Source organism: Apteryx mantelli, chromosome 16 (assembly GCF_036417845.1).
Source record: "Apteryx mantelli isolate bAptMan1 chromosome 16, bAptMan1.hap1, whole genome shotgun sequence".
In the NCBI taxonomy this organism is placed as follows: domain Eukaryota; kingdom Metazoa; phylum Chordata; class Aves; order Apterygiformes; family Apterygidae; genus Apteryx; species Apteryx mantelli.
In genome coordinates, this window is record NC_089993.1 from 15,226,938 (window position 1) to 15,248,912 (window position 21,975).

The 21,975-nt window shown below is 37.4% G+C and overlaps 2 protein-coding genes across 9 annotated transcripts in view; one reads left to right on the top strand and one right to left on the bottom strand.

The window, feature by feature from the left end:
• C16H7orf50 (chromosome 16 C7orf50 homolog) overlaps window positions 1–21,975 on the bottom strand; it is a 135,628-nt gene that overhangs the window by 47,352 nt on the left and 66,301 nt on the right. The gene's annotated exons all lie outside the window — the stretch shown is intronic.
• The window catches only part of GPR146 (G protein-coupled receptor 146), a 56,929-nt gene that overhangs the window by 11,852 nt on the left and 23,102 nt on the right, over window positions 1–21,975 (top strand). For 2 of the 4 annotated variants that reach the window (XM_067306183.1, XM_013950962.2), the window contains one exon: window positions 14,035–14,076. The exons of 1 other annotated variant lie outside the window; for it this stretch is intronic. The gene's annotated coding sequence lies outside the window, so the exon portion shown is untranslated. Of the gene's footprint in view, window positions 1–14,034; window positions 14,077–19,602; window positions 19,775–21,975 lie in introns of those variants that run through there. One more of the 4 variants, XR_001293766.2, reaches the window with a different exon arrangement.

Consider the following 21,975-nt stretch of genomic DNA (forward strand, 5'->3'; position numbering starts at 1 on the left):
TCTTCGCCAAAAATAAGCTCATATAGAAGTAAACCGGCAAATCAGTGTATCTACAGTGTAAGTAACAACTTAAATTTGACACACTGGTACACCTTATTTGTAAGCAAAAGGGTAGAGGAAGAAAATGAGTAAATGCTTCCAAAGTTTACTTAATTTATGCAGAAAAAGTAAAAAAAAACCACAAAACCCCCCAAAAACCCAAATCGCCCCAAAACAGTAAAGAAGCTGGCTTAGTAGTTTATTAGCTTTGATCTATAATTTATCCATCTTACAACTTTTTTTAGTCATTTAAATATTACATACAGACATATGATTTCATCCAATACTGACAGACTAGCAAAATACTGTAAGTATAACTATTCTGCATACTTTCAGTTCCTTCAGAAAAAATTCCAGCTTTCCATCATTAAAGAGCTGTAATTGGACTAGATTTTCCTTATTGCAACTACCAAAATTCAAACACAGAAATGCACTATTTTAACGTGAGTGCACGCAACAATAAGAATTATTCAAGTTGCAAAAATATGTTTGCCTACCCAATTTTTGTAAGAAGGATCTTTTATTTTGACCAAAGTACTTAGTGTCATTGATACAGAACTAATGACACAGAAAAGTGTTCAGGTACAAAATGTCTAATTTTTCAAACACTAGGTTAATTTGTTTTCTAAACCTAAACCAATATTTGAACAGTTGAGCAAATATTTGAAGTGCATTTAGCTAGTTACCTATTTAGAAACAGAACAGATTTATTTAAAAGGGCTTTTTTCCCCTCTCAGACCCCACAGAACAAAATATAGACTAAGCTCACAAGATCTTAAGATTTTTACTAGTCTCAAATTAGAACATTCCCAACAGATTACTGATATAACAACACTAGTGTAAAAAAAAAAAAAAAAATTTTAAGAGGAAAGAACACATATGCTATAAGAACTGATATGGCAAGAGACTCTTCACCTACCAGGACAACTACAGACCTGGTAGAGACGGTTTAGGTACTAGTTCCACTCTTGAACTGAGTGTTAGTAAGTTTGAGCTGTTTTTCATGAGAATTTTTACAGTAATAGTAACAATGTCTGCAGGAATCATGATGTCTTCCTTTTAATGGTGTCCACAAATAAAACATGTATTTCTGTGTAACACAAATATTCACGCCCCTGCTCTCCTTGTAATTCCCTCCAAGCACATAGGCAAAACTCTTAGACACATTTCATGTTGTCCCCACCTGCGAAGCTCATCTCTTTCCCTTCTTGTCAGGGAAAAAGTTTGTTATAGAAGAATAGATTCAGTTGGGTCTGATACCAAGACTTGAGACCAAGTTTTACTGTGCAACAAGATATAATTAGAGACAGCTTTGGTAAACATCACTGTATGAAGGTGAGACAGAATTACAGAGAATTTGGAGAAAGAAATGGGCCGGCATAAACTGTAGAATAATCTAGTCCAACCTCTGAACTCCAGCCAACACTGAACTGGGAGCAGGTTACCTGGGCTTGGTCCCGGTGGGTGCTGAAACCTCCAAGCGCAGAGGTTCCACGAGCTGCCGCACAACGTGCTCAAAGGCTTAATTAAACTCACAGTGCAAAACGCTTTCCTTATATTCAGCCAGAACCTCCCCTGTTTCCCTTTATGAGGCTGTGCACCTCAGGAAGGAGCTGGGCTCCATCTTTTTGGTGACCTCCTTGCAGGGACTGGCTGAGGTCCCCCCAAGCCCCCGCTCTCCAGGCTGACCAAGCCCAGTTCCCCCAGTCTCTCTGCACAGGACATGCTCCAGCCCTCCTGGCCATCTCGGCAGCCCTCTGCTGCAGTAGCCCATGTTAATCAGCACCTTTCTTTCACTGGAGGGACCCAAATCTCAGACTTTGTTACCGAAAATATAACAAAATCAAATAATTTGGAGAAAAAAAACTAATAAATCATTGGGCTTTGGCCCAAGTAGAAAGAGAATTATACAAATCAGTCACTATCATTACTATTCTATCAGGAAATACATTATTTTATCCATAATATTTAAATAAATATTTTTATTTAATCAATACAGTACCCAGCAAATAAATACTTTAAGCTCAGATCTACAGTGTTTCCACACAGGTTAAAGTTAATGATGTAATTAATAACAGGCAGCTCAGGTACACCAGAAACTTTGTTAAAATCTAGGTATACACTACTGCTTGCTAAATTTTGAATCAGACAATCCTTAAAGCAGTAGAATATGTCACCATACTTTTTAGGTGAAAGGAATAAACTTCTGAAGGTAAAAACACTCATACTAAAATCAATGCAAAATTTAAGACAAGCGGAAAAAGACAAAGTCTAAAGAAGTGAAAAGCATAATCATATCAAAGTAAACTGGAAGTGTGATCCAAAAAGTGGAAAACAGTTCTTAATTCCAAATAAATTATTAACTTGGAACACCTCCTAAACTATTCAGCCTATAAATTTAGTAAAAATAAAAGGGGAAAACAGCTTTCTAATACAGTTCTCAGATTCCTGTTATAAGGAATTATCAATTTTTTAAAGCATTTTTTGTCTACTGAAAGAAAAGTAGATCAACCGCCAACATACTGCTTAATCAAATTTATTTACCTTTCTTATTATATAAAAAAAGGCTACTTTAAATCCCACATGGAAAGGTCTCAGAATCACAAGTTTGCAAGTGCATGCAGGCCTGTAAAAGCTTCTGAAATGTTTTTCTCATAATAAAAGTCTTACTATTTTCTTAATTTTCTTTTTCGTAAGGCTTGTGTTCTGATTTCATTCAAATTAGGCCTAATGTTCCTGGTACTATAACAGTTTCAAATATTAATTATTTCCATAATCCTGCCCCAAAATAGTCCATTTTCCTTACAAACAAAGCTATGTCACTAGAGTTGCATACAAACTGTAGGTTCTCTCCAATTTAAGAAATACTTTAAAAGTTAAACTGAGGGATGCCATTTATGTGCATTTATGTGTTCAGTATATAAAGCTAGTTAAAAGTGCTGTACAATAAATAATATGGCAACATATGCTCAACACATTTCGAAGCAAAGGCCTAAAACCAGTTTTGTTATGGCCAAATTGCAAAAATTTACATGCAACCAATGTCGCAAATAGGAAGCCGCAAGATCCACCATAATTACTACAAAGATGGAAAGTTACACAGTGCTTTTGCGGCACTTCCTCCTTACTGACCATCAGAATTAAAAAAAACCTTAGATGGTAAAATACCTAACTCTTATTTGTGATACTTTGATGTGTGTTACCGACGTGCATGAACCCCACATGCTCGGTTAACAGGGCCTTTTGTAGCAGTCACTCCATCTTACTTGCTTTTCTGTACACTTCAGCCAGTGGCATGAGGAATATAAGCCACAGCAACACTTCCATACCTTCATTAACACAGATTCCATAATACAAAAGATTCCTCAATTAAATGGAAAGCGGATTTACAGTATCTAAACAGGCAATACATTTTAAAGGGCTGTAGTTACTGCAGAGTAATTAACAACTTCCTGGGATAATTGTTCACAGAGTGTTTGGCTTATGGTGACTCTCCAGCAGTGATTTTGTAGAAATGATTAATTAGAAACTAATACAATAAAACTAAGACAGCTTTGCCAGAACAAGTATTGCATACAGCGTCATCCACCAGGAAGAACTGATGAGTGAAAGTGTAAACTCAACTCCAAGTAGTTGTTCTGTAAACTCAGAGATGGAGACACCTTTGACAAAGCTGCAACTATTCTTTCAAGGCTTGCAAGGCACTCTGGTCTACACACATGTATCCTGGTGGTTCTGAAGTTGGTTGGTCCATGTCCATGTCCAGCATGGCAGGAACCACCAAGGGTCGTAAGTTACGTTCTCCAGGGTTAGTGCCAGGAACCCTACTCCTGGTACATAATGTGGCACAGGGCTTTTTGGTGTCCCTTTTACTAAGAGCAGTACTGCTCTTCTTCAGTAGCACTGAGTAGCTCGATACTGGATGGTTTGATGCTAGTACGTTAGTATTTTGTATGAAGCTTTTGGTGTGAAATGTCAGCAAGATCACTTTCAGCCTTTCAAATTTTGCCTACTGAAAAAGGAGATCTCTTTCCAGCCAGCCAGGACCAGTGCTCCTTTCTTCTCTTCAATAAACTGAATTGAGGAGGGGAAGAAGTAAAAATGCGCATAGGAAAAACTTGTCATGATAATTCAGTTCTGAATGCTTCTACAACTCACACGAGTGACACAAAAATCACTCACGGTTTTAAGTAATTAAAAACTGTATGTCAGCAGATAAAAAAAAAGTCTATAGGCAAAACCACAGTCACATTCAGCCTTGCAGTTTATAAAACCGTCTAAAAAGGTCTGAACTTCTATATTTTCTCATGTGATTTCTGAAGACTTCTCAGTTCACATTTCCCTCCTTAATTTCTGATTAAAGATAACATACAGGGCCAGAAAGAAATGAGTCTCTTTAGAGCTCCAGAATCATCTATATGTTTAACAATGAATCACTAGATAATGCTTTGTTTAAAAGAAATATTGTTGAAATGCTATATCTAATGCAGATACCAAAACTAAACTTGCCCTGCTGTGCCTAAAAACTGTAACAAATGAAACGAAAGAATTCATATATTCTACAAAGAGCATCCATCTCCAAAGGGCACTTTTACCCTGGGAGTCAGCTCATCAAATACTGTCCCAGTCTAGAAGGTAAGAAAGGAAAGGAAACATTAGCAATTTTCTGCTCTAAGAAAGAGGGAATAAAAAGAAATCTTTGAACGCAACACTTTCTCAGCAAAGGATTCATTATAACAAGTTTCTCCATAAACTCGTATATTCCTGGTTACTGAAGCACTGGTGGATTAATACAGTAAAAAAACACACTGAAAGAGTCAGAGTCTACCTTTGCTGTTCTCATAAAACAATATAATAATTTTATTTTTTTTAATTTTAAAATTATCTTGAATATAGTTTGTTCCTTCTGCTCTGATTTACGGTATAAAAATCATGGAAATTTTAAAAATATGTTTTTATTTTGGGGCTTTTTGTTTTTGATACTATATTTTTACAGTACTTTATCAAGCCCCAGATCCTAGGAACTCCCATCCTCTGACTGAAAGATGAAAACTAAAATACCATTATATACACATACAAAAAGGACATTTGGTATTCAGTCCTTCTAGTTGCAAAATCAAATGCACCTAATGCAACACCAAAAGGAATCAACATAGCACACATGCATTTCAAATGCACATTACACAAGTGATCAAAGGAAAAAAGAAAAAACATCTAAAGTAAAGCTACTTACATAAAAGACTGTACATAAACCATTCAGTCTTTTGAGTAGGATTAGAATGTTTCAGACTAAAGTGATGTTTTAATGGTGTGAGAACTGTAAACAAAATATCTTAGAGAGAGACAATAAACTATAAGGTCTGGTATAACTTTAACGGCCTAAATAAACAAATATACATCTTTCTTTTCCTGCCACAAATGGACATCACACGAATCACGTTGATGGATGCCGCAGAGCTGAGAATGTTGTCCCTGTTTCTGGACAACTTAATAAACCCATAGAAACCAGCAAGAGGAGCAGCCGAGTTTAGCCACCACTGGGCATTATGATCTTATAAATAAACATGCAGCATCTAAACAAGGGTTGGATTTTAATTCCCTCAGTAAGAACATGGGGGGTTTTGTACTACTCTAGTAATATACTCTCTGCAATACTGACAATTTTCATGTAATAATACCAAAACGCGATTCCACGCTTTTGGTGACAACATTCTGCTATAAATGTGCAACAGAAGCTCAGTATCCGGCATCTGCAGAATTACGCAGCATCCTGCCTCATGCACCACCCGGCAGGGCAGGGGAGGAGGACGCGGGCCTGTCCCGCTCTCCTTGGGAAGCACTTGCACCGAGCTGCAAAGGCTTGCGCTGCTAAAGGAGCTGCCTGGAAGTGCTCCCTGCATGAGCTCTTTACATACTGGGAGCATTATGCTATCACAGAAGTGCTTAAAATGAAACCCAACAACACAGATTCCGGTAATTTTGTTTGACTCTCAAAATAAATCATTTACGAAACTGAGAGCTTTGTCCTCGTTTATGTCATGACAAGTGCAATACGCAAGATGCTATCACAAGAAAAGCACCTCACAAGCAAGCCTCTCCGTTTCATTTCATTTCAAGAGGCAGAACTGGGCCAATTTAATATACTATCATGAATCTGCTTTGTGTATCAACAAATACAACGTACAACTACCTACAATTCAATTTTAAGAGTATATTATCTAGCAGTTTTATAACCAAGATCATTTTTTACTACTAAAAATGATATAAACTAGGAGGAGGATTACATTCTGTGTTATCAAAAGGGAAGCATCACAGTTATGATTTCTAGGCGCAAGTGGTAATTGGACTGGAAGGCAAAGTTTAAGAAAACACTAATGCTTCCAGTGTATTAACAGAAGGCCTGTTCTGCTCTGTAGTGCGCTACCCAAGACCATTTCCTTCCTTAATATTAAAATTCTAATCAGCCTTCATTTTATCTACAGAAATTTATGACCTAGTCTAAGTTCTGTACGTTGCTTTAGAAACAAACAGGCCTGGAACATGAGAACCAGCATATTATAATTCTTTAATTCAACTATAATAATCTGTGCACAGACAAGTGGAGACTATTTAAAACGTGCCAAGTTCAGTACTGTGTAACACAGTGAATTATTGCTATAAATACTCCACGTTTTAGTCTCTAAATGTAGCTATATTAATTACGGATTTGATGCTAAGATCCTAGATATCAAACACTGAAGGAAACTGAGCCCACTGTAGATTAAATGAAAACCAGTAACTTTGGGAGGTATAACCCACAAAAGAAAATGCTTTACAAATTTGTCTAAAGCACTGCTTTCCAAATTACAGGACACTTTCCACAAGCAATATGCCAGTTTTTTCAAAGTGGCTTGTGAGCTTTGCCAGAACACCTAAGCACTGCTGCTGCTGCTGTTAAAATTGGTGCCTTTGGTGGTACCTGCATTTGAGAACTTAGAGAATACTGAAAAATAGGCCAACAGCAAACAAAAGGAAAAGGAAGTCCCTCCGTACTTTAAGGAAAACTGAATGAAAGCATATTTATTCTGCAAGATAATTTCAGGGAAATGGTTAGAAGGGCAGAATTATAAATCTAAACATGTAAATCTCCAAACAAAACATTAAAACATCAAGCTCAAACTTCAAAGAGTAATAACGAATCCTGAAGATCACAAGTCTGGAGGTATGCATCCAGTTGTCATGCCTCTTCATAGCTTAAGAGTAGATGTTTATGTCAAAACAAATGGGTGGGTCACTGAAAACTTTGATGTAGCAATATCAAGCCACACCACTTCCCCCTCATTACAAAATCCCATTTTTTTCTTCTACTGTACAGCACATTCAACCCATCTCTAGCTTCTCTGTTCATGAGCACTACAGTACTCACCATCCCTTCTTCTGCCTCCCCACTCCAACCCTCACCTCCAGTAATACTCATTACTAAGAGAGAACACACAGCTTTCTTCTGCTGCTCTCTGTCCCAATAAAAAGTTAGCTGAGAAAATAAGCACATGCCACCTGGCATATACCAGTAAGGGAGGCGATGCAGATGTCCCAACTGCAGCTTGTCAGGTGGTAGTCACGTTCAGATGGACCAGATGCCTGGCAAGAAAACACATGCATTCAAATCAACTAGCAAGCCAGGAGGCACATGCCTGCCCGTCTGGGGAGCTGCTTGGCCAGCAAGGATGTACTGCCATTTAGCCCAACAGCACATGCTGCCTCTCAGCTGCTAGGAGGTTAGAGAAACTGCTCTTCTAGCTCTAAGCTGTGCCAAGTGTCAGTGTAAGTGTAAATAAAATCAGATCAGCCTACGAGGCTGGGACATTACATAAAGAATATAAAAATAGATGGGCTAAATCTTATGGTTCATTAAGGATTTTCAACAACCATGGTCAAAAAAGAATCAACAGTGAAGTGCGAGAAACTGGCCCAGCTGGTCATGTAACCACTGCTGAGGAATTCAGCTCATGTCCCTCATCCATAGCATTGCTTTCAGACACTAAAAACAGCTTTTAAATCTGGAATAGTTCCACTGTCTTATACCAAGCTCAGAACCAGTATACTGCATTACCTTGGGAGAGAGAGGAGAGGAAAGAAGGGCGAGAAAAAACCCACTCAGTCCTTACAGTTTCGCAGCAAGTAGAATTACCTAAATCAATCAAGTAAAATTGAATCTTAATTGTAATGTCATTTTCAGTATCTGAATGCAATTTCCTCAATACTTTCCCACTGGGTAAGGTATGCTTGGCAATTAGAAGCAACTCTGTAGACACCCTACAACCGGCCAGTCCACACACTATCTGAATAAAAATCAGATTTTAGATTTGCCAGCCTTAACATTCTGAACATGCTGTACTAGCAGGTGCTGCTGTAGCTACTTATATTTCAGACTGCAGAAGCAACGCACTGATTGACCAACAGCTCTAAATTATATTTGGGAAAGTATCCCAGATCTCAAAGTTTCTGTTTAGCCTCTCTGAGCATTTATGAGTAAATAAATAATAAAACTCACAAAATAACACTACAAACTGGCAATTACAGAAAGTAAAAATAAAGAATTTAATTAGGTTATGACGTTTAAAGCCTTAATGGTAAAAGATCTTTACAAATTAGAGCTTGTAAATAGATCTTCACTTATATGAACATGGGATACACATATGGATCCTCATGGACAATCAGCTGATTTTCCTTTTTTTTTCTGGTATGTATCAGTTTTGCACAAAAGTTTTTTTTGCAAGATTATTTTTTTAAACAGGCTGCAGTGTGGTAAAGACTTTTTTTGTGTTTTTTATTTTTTGGGGTTTTGGTTTTTTTTAATTTTACATTCTTAAAGCATGCTCTCCTTTCTGAGATATTTGATGTGGCCATGTTTTTTGCATAGCATTTGTTCTGCCTTCCTGTTCTGGATGAAATACACTTAAAAAAATCAGAAAAACACCCACCACCAAAAAATTACCAGCCCCAACTGATAAAAGCATAAATTTTAACTGGAGACAGAATGCCAGAACTGGAGACTGCCAAAAAAGAACATGGAGTTAAGAGGCACTGACACACATTGTATATATTAACCCAGAATCTAAAAGGAAAGTGCCATATTAAAGTTGTCTGTCAGAGATATTAAGATTTCTATAATGCTACAAGTTACACTTAAAGGCACTGAACCCCAACACTAATATTTGGACTGATTTTATCTTTGGAGAGTAGACATACACGGTTGCAATATAGTAGCAACAGCAGCAAGCACAAGCCAGTTGCAAATATTGGCTGAGTAACTACAAACGTATCATTTGTCCGGATCTATATATAAGATCTAATCTAGCATAAAAATATTAATTGAGAAGCATATCAAGTTAGGCTTGTCAGTCCTAATATCTTCTGGTGATTTGAACAGGGCCAGAGAATAAGATAAGCATCTTTACAAAGCCGGTTAGCTTAACTTCAAACCCAAAACCTTGTTTCTAAGCTGCACAAGGAACAGGAGCCCACATAAAATCTGATTTTGAATGTAGATGGTTCCAAAGCCAACCCAGTTACATTCATCATTCTCTGTCCTAAAAGCTGTCTGCAGCAACATTTCTGTAAGCTCACTGTCCTTCACTGAAATACTGTATAGCATGCAATTAATCGTCATGAGGAAAGTTTTTGCATCAGAGCTACACTTACATTAGGGACAATGTATCATTCTTTATTTATAAAAATCTGTTCTTCTGTATTTAATAAGTTTATGCTAACAAAGTATTTTCATTGGGATTGATGAGTTAAGTATTACTTCAACTTGCTTAGCAGAAGGTATTTTTTTTTCACAAGCCAGTACGTATTCCCTATTTATCAGTGCAGATCAGCTTCATTCGCTTAGCAGCGAAAACCTGAAGTGAACAATGGTATTTTCAGAACAAATACATCAAGTTAAAGTGCAGGCAGTTGTGGTTTATCTGAATCATATGGCTCCAGATTTCAAATCTAAGCTAAGGAAACAGAGGTTATGACATTCTGCAGCTGGAAGAAGTAGTGTTCACAAAGCAGTGTTAAATCAAGGCCACTTGGCCAATTTGGGCAGTTGCTTGTGTGGAAGTGATAGATCCCATGAGAGCATTAAAAAAGGAAGGTTTTGGTGTCCTTGCCAACCCCCTTTCCCTCCACTTAATGCTACCATGGACTAAGTTTCTCCACTCAGTGTTTGTGGAAGGTTGCTGTCAGGTAATGGCTACTGATTTATTTACATCCAATCACACAGAACAGGAATTAAACACATTGCAAAATACACAGGCAAGCTAATTATAAAAGGTCTTATCACACTACACACAAATTCCAAGCGACTGAGGCTGCAGGTTGATGGGTTAGTTTTCAGCAATCTGATTCACCATAAGACTATGCAAGTACCTATATCAACAAAAAGATACAGTGGCAGGAAGAAGCAGCTAGGATCTTCAGAGAGACAGAAATGCTTCTTATGCTGATAGTAGTGGCAATAGCGGCATATACGGATAAAGTTTTCATTCAGTATGGGAAACTCAGGAGAGAAAAAAGGAGCAGCTCTGAAACTGTTTTTTTCCAGTCCATTATTCAATAACATTTTAAGAACTTTTTATTGATACAATAATCATTGATAAAATACCTTATGAACTGATATTTTCATGTATAACAGATGAGAAAAGTTTATTTTCTAAATTTTGTGAGCCAACAGTGATGGCTGGAGCAGAGGGACCATTCACTGCTTCCCAGAATAATCATGACTGTGGCTTTCTTTTGCATTTTTTTAAAGCGGAAGCACAAAACAGTAGTACTGACTGGAGACTTTGACGGCACTATCTGGATGCCAATGTCGTGCTGTGTAAACATGCGAATCCATTAGACAATTGTTGGAAGCAGTGAATTCTAAATTTGATCTAGTGATAAGACTTGTGCTGTTTGAAAAAAATGGGTTTGCGAAACCACACAACATGGAAAATATTTCAGGCTTGTTAAAAAAAAAAAAAAAAAAAAAAAAGGCACGAAGTGAGCGATGATGTATTGGATGGCCTGCAGCCTTCAGCCTCTGGAAAGTCTTGACAGACAGAACAAGGACCTGAACTCTTGGCTCTCAAACTGTTAGATCAGTTTATAAAATATACTCTAACCTGAAAGGATAAAAATGTTTTCTTAAAGAAATATCAATAGTCACATAGGCAGAATAAGGAAGTTTTGCTTTGGTATAAGACAACTTGTAACAATGATTCATTTACAACTTCCATGTTTCTAGTGCATGTTATTATCTTAATCAATCAATCAATTTAAATGAAGCCTAAGCTCTATGGTATCCCCAGCTATGTTTGTCTGGGGAAGGGAGTGGTGGTTTACTGCTTTCCTTTGGTCTGTGCTGGCAACACAACACTTTGTGCTTTATACAACTTAATGGTCCGAAAGACATGTTGAAATTAACTCCTTCATTAGCTATACAGTTGCTACTCTCTTTCTAAGGTTTCTTAATTACAGCATTGCAAAATTGTATATTCTGATTCAGAATTATATTATATGATATATGATTTATATTTGTTAGACTATAAAACAGAGGTCTCATGAATAAAAATTATACAATACATAACACATGACATTTGAAAATGTATTGTGTTCTTCAGGCTATCTAGACATAATATGCTCATACTGTACATGCTATAAGTTTATTTCAAACTGATTAACCTGCCTTTTGGTCCATGATAGTTGATTACATCAAAAGTCATAAAATCAGTGGGTTCACCTCCCAGCAAAGCTTCTGCAACCCACGTTTTAAGTCTCTCACTACAAAATTTATTATTCATTTCCATTGGTTTAAAGACGTAAAAAGCAGAGCGTAGCTCAGCATTTCAGGTATGATTCATGTTGTAATTTAATCATTTCTGAAACATTGTTTACTACATAAAAGGAACTGTATTTCTCCATCAAAAAGGATCAGAACGCAAGAAAATCAAATCATTCCAGGATGAGCTACTGAGTCACTAAGAAGGCAGGCAATGTGATACGCATCGTTACTGTGAATCCAGACTAGGTCAGCAATACCAAAGCTTCTCTTTGGTGACTACTCAGTGACCAATGTGGACAGAACCTTTCTCCATCCCACGTCTAGGAACTCTGTAAACATACAGCTGTGGTCCTCTGAACGCAGACCTCAGCACGGCACCTTGCCACGTGCATAAGTACGTTCCTATGTGCAACTTGGCCAGCTGAAGTCGATGATAATTCACGTGTAATTCTACTCACATCTGTAACTATATGCCAGGTCACACCAATGACACTGAGGGGCTGCATTAGCCAGGGACAGCCATCCTCTACGGCCTGTCGCTACATGACTGGAGCTCACTGAGGAGCACTAAGGAGCCCCAGAACGTATTACAGCTGTTCCAGGCATGGGACTTCAGCAGTGAGTGGTATCAGCCAGGCCCTTTCGCACCCGCCAGTTTAACAACTTAAATCCTCCTTCCCATTTAACAAATGCAGACAAGAAGAGCTCTCCACACGCACTTCCTGATCTAAAGCATGGAGCAGCTGTCTCATTAAGACCTTCAACACAGCTTAAATTTGTATGAAAGTATAATCAGAAAAATCTGCTGTTTCTCCACGTGAATCAGTGGTACTTTCATTTTGGTGCTGGAGAAGATAAACCACCTGTGATCAAACAGCCAGCTACTACATCATATTTGAAGACCACTACAGCTAGTGTTAGGTGATTTACACCTATGTGACACATCACAAATACAATTTAGCCCTTGCAAATATATGGAAATATGTGAGAAACCAGGACAAACAGAAGCCAGGCTGAACAGGGAAGCTTGGTAGCTCTGACTATATCCCATGCAGCAGCCTGTAAAGACCATAACCATTAATAGTAGTAGAGAAACAGGGAAGGGAAAATCTGAATCAGTAAGAGATTAGATCTTTCACAGGCTTTATTATTCCTTTTAATAAAATTTTAATATAAAAAGAATGGAGTGCAGGGGCTGCTCTCTTAAACCATTTTTGCACAAATAAAGTATTCCTCTTAAATTAAAATTCAGTCATAATTAAGTACCCTTACTTAATAGGGTTAATCTTTCTCTTTAGGGGACAACCCACCTCTGATACTGGGGGGACAGTCTATTCTTAAAGTTATCTTGCTCTCCAAATACTACAGTTCAATCATATATAAATAAGCTAAAACATTTAAACCTCTTTATTGTCAAAATATTAAACATTCATTTTACAGCAAGAAAAATGGAAATCAGTGCTTTACTTCATTCTTCTTCTCCCTTAGATTCATTACATCTGTATACCAAAATACTGGTTACAAATTTTGGCTGGCCGGATATATAATGCTTTTATTTTTTAATATAAATTTACTAAAAAATACATATTTTTTCCACAGTGCGCAAAGGAGGAGATATATACCCAGTAATCAAAGTGAATTAGTGTAACACAGTATGCCAAACCACTACTTTTTACAATAAAAAAACCCTGACATTTGTCATAGTATCATACTACATGACAAATGTTTCATACTGGGACTGTTACATTTCAGTTTTAACCCACTATGCAGGACATAATGTTCAAAGAGGAGAGGGAAGTTGTATGAGTTTCTATTTTTAGATCCGTATATAGCTTTTATTCAAGAATCTCCGTTCACCTCACAAATATAAATAAAACCATAACACCACTGTGATGCAGTGATTTTCCTATCAGCCTTTCAGCTACAGTCATGAGGTCACTAATCACAACGTCAAGCAGCAATTCAATTCCAAACATAGCAAAAAATAATGTTTTGGATTTTCTAATCACTGAACGAAAACACTGTGTATGATGAATGCTATCCAAATCATGGTACAGTGACACCTAGGACAAAAAAAAACTGAGTGTGATCTGTAATTTTTATTTTTAATCAGAACTGATGGATTTTTTATATTTCTCTCAACCACCTATGAACAATCTTTTCACTTTTTCTTGCTTTTCTTTTTTTTTTCCCTCCAGTGGCTCAATCTTGGACTGACATCCTTCTGGGCTGCACCTCTAGTAAGTACAGCTATAACAATGTAGTGCAACTGTTACTGTGTACATTTTTTTCATCAATCTACAACAGTGAAAATAATTACCAAAATTGGGCCTCCTAGACCCACTATTTACTTCTCTGAAAATGTACTGGAAAACTGAGCAGGTCCTCACTGCAGAGTTAGTTCAGGCAACCCGTATTTGCTCCCAGATGATCCTCCTTCTCAAAGCTCACAAATTAGCCACCTAAGTAGGCTCATACCAAGACGGATCCAATTTACTGCACCTTTCGGGGATGCGGTACCTACCCTCGGGGGCGGAGGCTGGCAGCCTGCTCACCTTGGTCCAGTCAATGAGCAAAGGGCTGGGAGCCAGGATCCGTTAATGCGAACATCCAGCGCTCTGCCAGTACCGAGCGCTGCTCTGTTGCCCTCGGCAAATCACTTCGTCTTTTCCATTTTCTACTGTGCACAATGAACGCAACATTATTGTGCCTATCTCCCCAGTGTTTAATTCCCAATTTAATATTCTCGTCACAATAATTCATTGCCTCCCATTTACTTTGATAAAGTATGGTCAAGTATCAATTGGTAACACTTTTAAAAACTTCTTTCCAACTATTGTGAAAGAGGAGCTGAATGTTTATGGAGTAGTTATTTTTTATGTCAGTTTACCATAGGGCCTCCTCAGCCACAAGCTTACAGCCGGAGGCCCCAAGGCATTTTTGGGAATGGAAACTTTTTGAGTTCAGCTCTTAACAAATTTCCAGCCTGCAGTATGTTTTTCATTAGTCTACATGGTGTTATAATAAATGATGCACTTCCTCTTTCATTTTATGATTTTTTTTAAACATGCAACAATTATTCTGGGTCTGTTTTCTATTACTTTCAATATATTGAACCACACTAATCTTAGAGTCTACTTTATGTATAGAGACATAAAGGATATATTAAATAAGATGTCAGCTATAACGAGACAAACCTCTAATTTAAAGTCTCCACAGAGGGCCAAACACATTACATGCGTGCAGCTCCATGGACAGCCATCTTTTTAGGGGCCATTGTTAAAAAAGCCTGAGATCCCCAAACCTAAGTCGGCCTACAGAAGACTCCTCTAAATTATACACCTGCAAGACACTCTACTAAAAAAAATTTGATCTCATTGCCCAGATGCATACGAAACACAGGAAAACTTCTCTAAGCCTCCACATATCTGAATTTACATGTCTTTTTTGCATGAAGACCAACCTGATACTTCTCTGCATAAGAATTTTAGTGACAATAGCATGTAAAATGGCATGAAAGAGAATATGAGAACTCTTTGGGTTGACAAAAATGTTGTCAGGTATTACACTAAGTTGTCTTTGGGTTTTGGCTGTTTTTCTTATTCCGTGTTTTGAATCTCTGACAGTGTAAGCAATCCAGTGTAAGCAATAACCTTAAATATAAATTAACTCAATAAATGGAACCGATGCTGATGTTCACCTCTTTTGCATCCAGCAAATTCACCAGCTTCTAAAACCTTGGCTGCAAGTTCAAATTTAGGCCATTTATCAAAATTAGATATTTTAGTAGATTTTTAAGAGCCAGATCATTCCTTATAGCACTTCTTGATGCAAGTTTCCCTCATACCGAATAGTGGGCAAAATCGGCAATGGAAAAGGTACACCAAGGAACATGCCCTCTACTCCCCAGGAAATGAGAAAAGTGATAGATATGCTACCAGTGAAAAAGAGAGAGGACAAACTACCTCAGAACAGCTGAGTCCATTTACAGATTACACATTCAAAGGAATAATATGCAGTGTGGAACTCAAGATAAATTTGGTTCAGGTGTTCAAGCAGGGCCAAAACTCTGAAAGATATAATCTTGGGGAAGAACCTGTAAGGAGTATCTGGTAATTGTGTCTTCTCCAAAACAGTGTTCCATAGATTTCCCATCGTTTCCTATCTCCTAATACATACAATTTTGCAAAGAAAAAAAAAACACTCGCATTCCATGACAACACCACAGTGTGATGCAATCTTCAATTCAGATTATTCCACTTTAACAAATAGAAATAGTATAAATATTTCTCCTTTACTCTCAAGAATTTCATATGGACTATGAACTACAACATCTACATTTTGTGTTTGGATTGGAATGACTTAAAACATAGTTATCATTAACTGATCGAAAACAGTCTGCAAGGATTGACTAAGAATAAATCATGCCTGACCAACCTAACTGCCTTCTATGATAAAATGACTGGATTTGTGGAAAAGGGGAGAGCAGTGGATGCCATTTATCTCAACTTTAGCAAGGCTTTCAACAGTGTCTCCCACAATATTCTTGCATCCAAGTTAGGAAAACTAAATGGCTAAAAAACTGTTTGGATAGCGAGACTCAGAGGGCTGTGGTTAAAGGGTCGTACTTTATCTGGAGGTCAGTAAGAAGTACAGCAGGCTAAACTGGGACCTGTCTTATTTAACATCCTTATCAGTGCCTGGAAGAGATGACAGAGTATACTCTCATCAAGTCTGCTGATGACACCAAATTGGAGGGACTAGAAAATACGCTTGAGGGCTGAATGTATACTAAGTCCTCCACCTGGAAAGGAATAACCCCTTGCAACAATACAGGCTGCAGACTGAGTGGCTGAGGAGCAGCTCTGCTGAAAAGGCCCAAGGGTCTTGATGGACAGCAAGCTGAAAGCGAGCCAGCTGTGTGTCCTGGCAGCAAAGAAGGCTAACAGCATCCTGGGTTGTATTAACAGAAACAAAGTCAACAGACTGAAGGAAGTGATTTTTCCCCTTTACTTAGCACTTGTTAGACTACGGGTAGATACTGTCTCCAGTTTTGGGTTCCCCAGTACAAGAAAGACTTCAGTGAACTGGTGTGAGTTCAACAGAGGCCACCAAGATAATCAAGGGGCTGGAACACTTGCCCTGTGAGAAGAGGAAGCTGAGGGAACTGGGCTCATTCAGCCTGGGGAAGAGAAGGCTTCGGGAGGATCTAATAGCAACTGTCCATTACCTATAAGGAGGTTATTGGGAAGACAGATCCAGGCTCTTTACAGTGATGCATCTTGTCACTCCACCAGCTGACAAGAAGTGACAGGCATTAAGTTGAAACCAGACAAGTTCTAACTGGTTATAAGTTTGGGTTTTTTTTAAACATTGGGACAATCAAGCATTGGAACAGGTTGCCCACAAAGGTTAGACAGTCTCCATCCTCAGAAGTTTTCAAGATCTGGTCTAATCTCATAGCTGACCCTACTTTGAGCAGGAGTTTGGAGAGATGACCTTCTCAGGTCACCTTCTAACCTGAATTATTCTATGATTAATTCAGTCTTGTCAAAAATAGTTAAGATTTTAAATAACAGAAGCAAAAAGCATTCAGAATTTATTCGGATTGTTGTTTTGATTTTTCCTACTACCTATTATAATCATAAACATATTTGTTTACTAATATTGTGGTGAAATAAATTTTAAAATAATCATGGAAAAACAGCTGTGGATAGCATTTAACTGCAAACTCTCATTTTTTTAATTCAAATCTTAATTGAAATCTTCCACTGGTGGCTATAGTTTTTTGAAACAAAGTTGAGGCAGCAGAAAAGAGGGTGCATAAAGATTTACCTTAATGAATTTTAGATGTGCAATGTCAACAGTTACCAGTAAATTTCACAGTGAAATACCTGTGTCACAGTTTGAAGACCAGCTTGATCTATGACCTCAGTTCTCTCTGCCTGAATGCAACTCCTAGAGATGCTAGGTTTAATCTTTCCCAGGGAAAAATACCATGATTCTTTGATTGTCATATCAGAATCTTTGTATCACTATATTATTTGGCCACAGCAAGGACAAATGCAATCCTCTCTTACATAGGTTTGTAAACAGCAGATTACAATGATCCAAACAATATCTGAAATATTTTAAAACTATCAATAGAAAGAAATGATAGCATAAGAGGAAAAAGAAAGCTTATAAACAAACAAACAAAATAAACCCCTTAACTTTTCAAAAAAACCCCACACACTTAACCTCTCAGTATTTGGGTCTCCATCCTAAAAACACAACTACCCACATTTAAATCAAGCCAAGGTTCTTTGCGCAGTCTTGTTCCTCTCACCCAAAACTTGTTTGGTGAGCTCTGGAGGAGGTCAAAGGCAAATCAAAAGCAAATGTTTTTAACACTGTATTTTCAAACATTAGCTCTGAAACGTTTTTCAAGAAATATTTATCTCCTTTCTGGGTGTATTTCCACACATTTTCACTATTAGTTTAATTCAGCATATACCTAACACAGACATTACAATAATTCATTTAAGACAGACAAGTTGAATATGTCAAAAGGGTTACACACGTCTGAGCCCGTGTAAGCCAAGCTCACTGCACATCCCCGGGATTCCTTTACGTTCCTCTGTTCACCCCGTTACACATGCCACCTTCCCATCCACAGCCATTCCAGGGGCTCCTTCCATTACCTGTGTCTCCTTCACCCCTCACTCATTACTGAATGTCTTCGTGTTATTTGGGAGTTAGGTTCAGGTTCTCAAACAACATACTAAACTTCACTGTGAGGAGAGGTAGAAGTGAGATTAGGCATACTATTGTGCTGAAAATCGTTATGGGTGCCACCAATACGTTGTTTGCAGGGATAGCTGAAAATATGGATCTGCAAAAACTGAAGTAAGAGGCTCCACTTCCTTCCTTCCTTTTCCCTTCAATAGCTAAAAACCAGTGCTTATTATCACTTAATGCCCTTTACCATCCCCAGCTGCCAAATAACAGGAAAATATAAGATTGTCTATACATTTGTTTCAAGAAAATAAGGAGGTTTTTTGCAGGAGAAAAGCTGAGATAGTTGAGAAGGAGAACATGAACTAACATTAATGAACATTAAGTAAACTAAGATCAATCCTTAGTTTTAATTCTTGTTACCTCAGCAAAATTCACAGAGCTGGGAAAAATACAGAAAATAGATCTCTTTCTATGGGGTACATTCATCTTGAAACACAACCAGTATTCCTTCTGCAAACCCTTCCAAATGACCAACACATACATACTTAGCAATAAGAAAAAAGCACAGGCCTGTTTTAAGGAAAAGGTATCTCCCAGTAATAGAAGAGAATTTAATTGGAGCTTTACACTGTCTTTTTTTGCAGTGAAAGGAAAGTGAAGGCTAAATGCTGCCATTAGCAATACAGATCGATGACTAAATTAAGCACAGCCTGTGAACCAAACAATCCAGCAAAGAACATAGATTACCAGTAAATACAGTATTCAGTACCAACTAATTGTATGACCGACTCTGCTGAAGCATTTTAAATTAAAGAACTGGTAAAAATACATGACAATTTATATATTTACATTGATTCAAAATAATAATATATTAGGCAGTACAACTGTTTAATGACAGAACACTAATCACAAAAGGGAGGAGCAATTCTCCATTACATGTCCAACTACATTTGCCTATTTTAAGCATGTTATATATATAGTTGATATATACACACTTTTTTAGCTAATCTTTTTATCTTTTCCTTCTTTACATGATTTTTAATAAGAATGCATTCCCAGAGGCTGACAGCATCAAGAAAACTAGGCTATGCCAACAAAAAGGGATTCCAGTCAAGCATCGTAACGTCTAGCATACTGTGTTTCATTTCCAAATCTTTGATTTTTAAATGAATGGCAGTTCAAAGTACACATTAAACACAGATACTTTCTGCTTATGTATGTGGAGATTCTTAGAGATTAAGTCACTTTTAATTAAAGACTTAAGCAGGTGTCGTTTCGTGATACTCTTTTAATTTGGTTTAAACAGATACATGCTCTATGATTACCCACCAGTGCACTTTAAATACAAGCATAATCAAAAAGATCTTTCTAAACAAAGCAAAGGAAAGTTGTCTGATGGTTTGAAGTTTGGTACTACTCATCTGTCATATATGGAATATCATATATTTAGTTGGAAAAAATATTCCAAAACACTTCAAAAATAAACAAAAAAACTGCAAACAATTCTGTGAAGACCGAACCTCAGGCTACACAAGATCTATTAATTTCTGTAGTTTGTTCTGCCTCTACGTATGCATCTACCTATCCAAAGTTTGTTTGCAATATAAAGGCCTAAAACAGATGATTTAAAAAGCATTCTAGATTCAAACAACCAGAGCAATAAACATGGAAATAGAATTATTTATAACTATTTTTTCTCTCAGCACTATGCTTTAGAATTTTAGCTACATGAAGAATACTCTGTTTCTCCACTACTCATTTTTTTAATTTTATTTTTTAAAGGAAATACAGAGATTAGTTTAAAGTCATCTGATGAAAATACCTTAGTATTTTGTTGTAATATATACTGAATTTAAGTGAAATGATTTCAAAAATTATCCTGGATACTTCATATTTCAAAATGTTAAATATTGGCTCTTACGTATTTCCATTACACAACATCTGACAATATTTGCTGCTGCAGACTACATGCACTGACTTTTAATACTTAAAGAAGTAATGATAATAAAGTATTGTAAATACTTTATGGCACAAGTGGCATTTTAGAATTTCGTGCTTACTACAGGTCCCTCTTTTCCAGGTCTAATTTCACATAGTGCAAGTGTAAAAATGGTTTGAACTGCCAAATCCATAAATTCTTTTTTCATCCTTTTTACCTCCTATATCATCAGTAACAGAGATGAAGTATTTGTTTTTAAGCTACCCTCAAACTGGTCTTCTAATCATGTTTTAAATGATGACACCATTCTTAAATAAGTCAGCAGTGACGTTACTGCTGACACCTGAAGACAATGGAAACACACTTCCAGAATTCAGGACATGCGGAACTAGTGAACTAGTCTGTGAATTACCATGAATTGTGAGTTACTATTCACAAACTGCAAAGTCCCAAAGCGAAGACAAAGCCATTACTACAGAGGAGGGAAGAAAATGATGGGGGATCCAGAGGCAGCAGAGTGGGACAACAGGCAGCACCTCCTGTCGCGGGTAGTGTGGGAAGATGGCTGAAGGGGACAGGGAGGCAAAGCTCACAAGGGCCAAAACAAAGGAGCTTGACCAGCTGGAGCCATCACCTATGGTGACAAAGTTATAGCCTGCATCTTGAATGGCTAATGGCAGCTACAGCATGATTGCAAAGACAAAGCTTAGAAATAATTTAGGATGACTGGCATGAAAGCAAAATTCTTAGAGCTTCAACTGATCCTAAGGAAATAATGCCCAATTTCTTATGCTTTTTTTACTTCTTTAGTATTAGCTACAGTGAGATTGTATACAAAGGTCTGAAAAAATAAAAAGTGGTAGAAACCAAGAGCTGTTCTACTGCTTCAGCAGTAAGGTCTAAATCTGGAGTAACCATGAAGACTTCAATCTCAAAGTTGCACCAGTGCAACTGAGAGCTGCAACCAGCCCCAGAATTTTTAATCAGTTTCTTGTCTGCAGACCATGTGTGAGGAATATCCCTTAGCCACAAAGGGATTAAGATTATTAAAATTAAGACTATTAAGATTAGGCAGGATTCTTTTCGTATCAAGCTGCGTTAGGCATAAGTTTTTAGGTAGAACTTAGTATGACTGCTCCACCTTCAGTTTTATTTGCTGGGAGCTGGCTCTGTAACTAATACAAAGGGGAATAACCTATTCTAGTCTTCGTTTGCAAGCTCTGGGCTGCAAAGAGGAACTTAGGGAATTGTAAAGCAGCTTCCTTCTGTTGCTCTTTTGGGCGTTCCCCTTTGAAGTGGTACCCTCGGTGGCTGCTCATTCACCAGTTTTGTAGGTAGTCTTTAAAGCAATACTTCCAACCTTCAAGCTTAAGTACAGAAACATACAACTAATTAAAGCAAGTTAGTGGTATACTATTTCAGCCTTTTATTTCTACTTGGTGTCAGACTCTTAAGACACAACTACTCTTTGTATTAGGAC